Consider the following 5000-nt stretch of genomic DNA (forward strand, 5'->3'; position numbering starts at 1 on the left):
TATTAGGAATGGAAGAGAAACATAACCCAGATAGAACCGCAAGAATCAAGGAGGAAAATGAAAGAGTAAGCAGTTTATTAAAATTAGTCCAGGAAGATGAACCAGAAATTATAAGACCAGACCAATTAAGATTAAATTCAGGTCACAAACAACGGCAGAGAAAATTCTATCCAAGACAGGGAAACTAGCAACAAATGATCAATATAAAAAGGTATGGATAAAACGAGAAATGAATAAGGAGGAAAGAGAGGAAGAAAAGCAGAAAAGACTTGAAGCTAAGGCAAAAAACGAGGAAAGAACGGAGTCAGAGAAAGAGAGATTCTATTGGAGAGTAGTGAACATGAAAATAAAGCAGTTCGACATACAAAAGAAAAACATAAGGGAAACAGAGAACACAATGGAAGTGGCAGAAAACTAAGACCGTCTTACACAAATATAGATGGATTGATAACAGGATTGAATGAACTGAATGATTATTTGAAAGAAAAAGAACCGGACATAATGGGAATTGTAGAAACAAAATTAAAAGGCCCACTACCACCCAACAGTGTAGGACATGATGCATACAATTATTGGATTAGAAACAGAGAGAAAAAACAAGGGGGTGGAGTTATGTTCCTGACTAAGAAGGATATAAACGTGAAAGGTGTCATATATGGAAAGAATACAGTAGAGATGATTATGATAGAAGTGGAAGACCGAGATAAGAAGAGAAGAAAATTTGTGATCAATTATGTGCCTCCGAAAACAGCCTCATGGGAGGAGAGTGAACATAAAAGTATGTTAGAGGACACAAAGATAGCATTAACTAAAATAATGGAAGACGGAGGAAGAATAGTTATGATGGGCGACTTTAATTGCAAAGAAATCTGCTGGGAAGAAATGACAGTAAAGAGTGGTGATGACTCATGGGGAAATGCTCTACTTGAGATGATTACTGACCATTCAATGACACAATGGATACAAGAGAACACTAGGTATAGAAATGAAGAAGAACCATCGAGGCTAGACTTAATAATTACATCTGAACCTAGAATAGTGGACAAGATTGAATATAAAACACCAATAGGTAAAAGTGACCACATATTGATTGAACTGGAACTCAATGAAGAAAAATATATGAAAAGAAATGAACAATATAGAAAAGGAAGAATGATGTATGAAAAAACAAACTTTGATAAAATAAGAGAATTCTTTCAACAAGAAAACTGGGAAGAAATATACAAAGAAGAAACATCAGTGGAAGAGAAATGGAATATTTTGACAAATATTTACAAAAAAGGAGTGGAAAAGTATGTCCCAAGACAAAAACAAGAAAAAGAATATGTAAAATGCTGGTACAACAAAAGTTGTAGGGAGTTAAAAGACAAAAGAGACAAAGCCTGGACCAGATGGAAAAAAGACAGAAGACCTGAAAAATGGAAAATATATACTGGTTATAGAAATGAATATGTACAAAAGTGCAGAGAGGAAAAAAGAAAATATGAAAAAGATGTTATAGAAAAGTGTAAAGATCAACCAAAACTATTCTACAGATTTGTAAACAATAAACTGAAAAACAAACAAGACTTAGAGAAATTAAGACAAGGAGGAGTTGAATACACTGAGGAAATGGAAATGGCAGAAATTATGAACAAACATTTTAAATCAGTGTTTACAAGGGAAAATATACAACCTGAAGAGATTGAGTGGAAAGAAAAAGTCCCCCCTATGGAAGAAATAGAAGTAACAAAGAATGAAATATTGACACACTTGGGTAATTTTGATGTCAGAAATCATTGAGACTGCCAACGTTCATCGAGTGAGACTTCCAGTTGCAAAGCTGGTTGTGTGCGGGAATGCAATCGCCTTAACATTAGTGAAGTTGTACACCAGCCAAAACCTCACTCCAGCAATGAACAAATAACCTTTATCCTTATCATCACTGACATGGCCTCGCCCTCTCACCCCAAGCAAACACACCAACAATGTAGACAGCGACACCTAGCACTCCCTACACATTTACTCAAATTAGACTTTTCTAAAATCTACACAAATTGTATATGGTCATTGTATCTCTTTATCGCTGTTAACTCAATAAACCGATCATTATCACATTCACATACACAAAGATACACATAGACACACATAGGCACACACACACACACATACACACACACAAACACACACACACACACACACACACACACACACACACACACACACACACACACACACACACACACACACACACACACACACACACACACACACACACACACACACACACACACACACACACACACACATGAATTTTGTTAAATAGCATAGCAAACTTGGCGGGGTTTTTTTTTTCTTCAATATTTCAATTCAGAGCTAGTTTCTCTGTGGGGGTGGCGAGACACATCATTACTAATGAATTTACGATTTAGAAAAAAAAAGAAAAACATGACTTGGGACGTTTCGCTTGTGTTTCAGATATCCTCAGGTCGAGACTTATTTATTGGGTCAGCTGAAGGAATGAGAAAAAGCTCACAGCCCCCTGAGTGGCAGGTGCTTATGTCCGTGGCAATATCCAGCTCTTCTATCCATAGTAACAAGAGATGGAGTCATAGAGGTGATTAGGAAGAGATTTAACCTGGATAGTCTCAACTTCTTCGTGAAACTCCGTGGGCTGCTCAGACCCACCCCATTGTTTCAACATATACTTTGCTAAATATTCACAGAAGGGACATTATTCTAAATGAATATTACCTCCAAGATTTAATCTACTTATTTATTGTTATTATTATTATCATTACCATTTTTTCTTGGGAAATCCTTCAAATCAGCTATGAACATGTTAGTTTTGGGTTAAAGTCTTGAGACTTTCCTCTCCCAACCATTGCATGTGACCACGGTTTGAACATTTACTGTCTACGTTACCCATGTATCACTACGATGCTTGAAAATGATTATACCAACAAACATGACCAGTACCATTTCCTTTATTTGTGTTCCCATATACTGTTATTAGCAGAGTAGGATGTTTCTTGACATAGGAAGATATAACAAAAATGCCAAAACGAAGGAGACGTCTTTGGCTGAAAAATTAATATATAAATGAATAAATAAATAGATGAATAAAACCACTTTACAGAAAGATAATTTTTTCAAACATGTTTACTAAGATTTGGACAGAAAACCTCAAAATTTTATCACTATGATATATTACAATTAGAATAATGGCAATTATGATAATGATGATAAATACATCGATTTGTTATTAATATTAAATATTATTTACTTTATAAATCTAAATATATGATGTTCTGTTTGAATTGTATTTGGTCGGCAAAGAACGTGGTAATCCTATTGATCAAAATGACAGTAGCCTCAAATGGGCTACTATGATAAAGCTAAAATAATTGATCAAAATTAATGCTTGTTATAAACATTAGGTTTTATTTATTTTATAGATATAAATATATGTTGCTTTGTTAAAATTGTTTTTTGGTCGTCTCTTAGGGTGCTAATTATTTTGATGAAAATATATATATATATATAGAATTATTGTTTTAATTTTTTTGTCTCTACCTGCCCGAGGAAATGTTGTATCTCCGGGCAGATCCCCCAACGTACCTTGGGGCACCTAGAAACGGCAGGCGAATGTAGCCACACTTTAAAGGTCAACTGAAATGGTTTTGGATGTCTTTGTTTTTTGTTATTTAATGTATGAAAATATAATTTAGAAGTTAGAACACTAAAATACACGTTTCTAGCATTTTACGGTCTTGATTTTATCCAAATAACATGATCTTAAAAGTGCCTGATAGCAGACGGACTTTTCAATGCCGTAATTATATTTTCTTCCGCTAGAGCATACTGATGACGTAACAGGTGTTGTTCACATTCTTCAACATGACCAGCACGTAATATGAAAGTGACTTCACATCGAGTGAAGAAGATTTATCGGATTTGGATGCCCTTTCGTGTGTCAATGTGGGTACGGTACAAAGATACATGTACGAACCAATTCGGATATCCAAACAAAACTCAACTGACGAAGAACATGGCGAGAGCAAGGAATCCTCAGAGGATGAACGCCCTGCCACCCTGACGAGTAAAGCTGACTGTATTTCGTCGCCAAAAATCAGCGCTTTTATCCTTGGAGACAATATCACTCCGATGAAGTTGTAAAATGGTAGAGATATAATTAGGGTAACTTAAGAGGGATAAAAGGAAGTGAAATGTGGTCAGCGTTTTTTTTTTTTAGATTACCTTGTAATCTTGATATATTCTGACCAGTATGGTTGACACTTAAGTATTTGAATCTGCGAGACTTGCCCAGCCCATACGGATTATCCTAAGCTAAATAAAATTACGTAGCGCCAGAAAAATACATTAGATAACTTTTTTTCTCAACTTAAAACCGCCTGATGCTAATTAAGATAAGTACACGGACAATTCCATTAAGGAGAGCTCAATGTGCAATTGACTCATTCAAGAAACAAACCCGACGCGATTGGACTCAGCTGAGTGCACATCATATTCTGAAAAACAGATACAAGTAATGAAGCGCAGTGTTCAATTCTTACTTTTTTCTAATGGTTCACAAAACAGTTCAAGTGTGGCCCCAAATCCTGTATACATGATACAGACTGATACACGTACCTCTCGGCGATGTCTTTTTTTCAATAACAGTGCTCTTTCGACGGCGTTTGCTTGCCGAACCTGAGATCTTGTCGATGACAAAAATTGTCGGTGTTGCATCTTCTTTTAGAGTGAGCTTTATACTAATCCCTAGTGACTCGGCAAGGCCAGGGTCTCGAGTGTACTGTTTTTTCGAAATGTTTCGAACAGAATTTCGATTTCAATCCAAGCTTCCATGACTTGTGTTGTCTGAACCGAATGATCCAATCCTTTTTTGCGGACAGGATATTTCGGAAAAGAATGAAAATTAAGTCCATCTGCAGCAGAAAGTTTCGTCAAATTACTGTTGCAATTTGCGTCGACACCACTTTCGAACGAAATACTTGATA

Source organism: Oratosquilla oratoria, chromosome 26, assembly GCF_046742065.1.
Source record: "Oratosquilla oratoria isolate Oo_2021 chromosome 26, ASM4674206v1, whole genome shotgun sequence".
NCBI lineage: Eukaryota > Metazoa > Arthropoda > Malacostraca > Stomatopoda > Squillidae > Oratosquilla > Oratosquilla oratoria.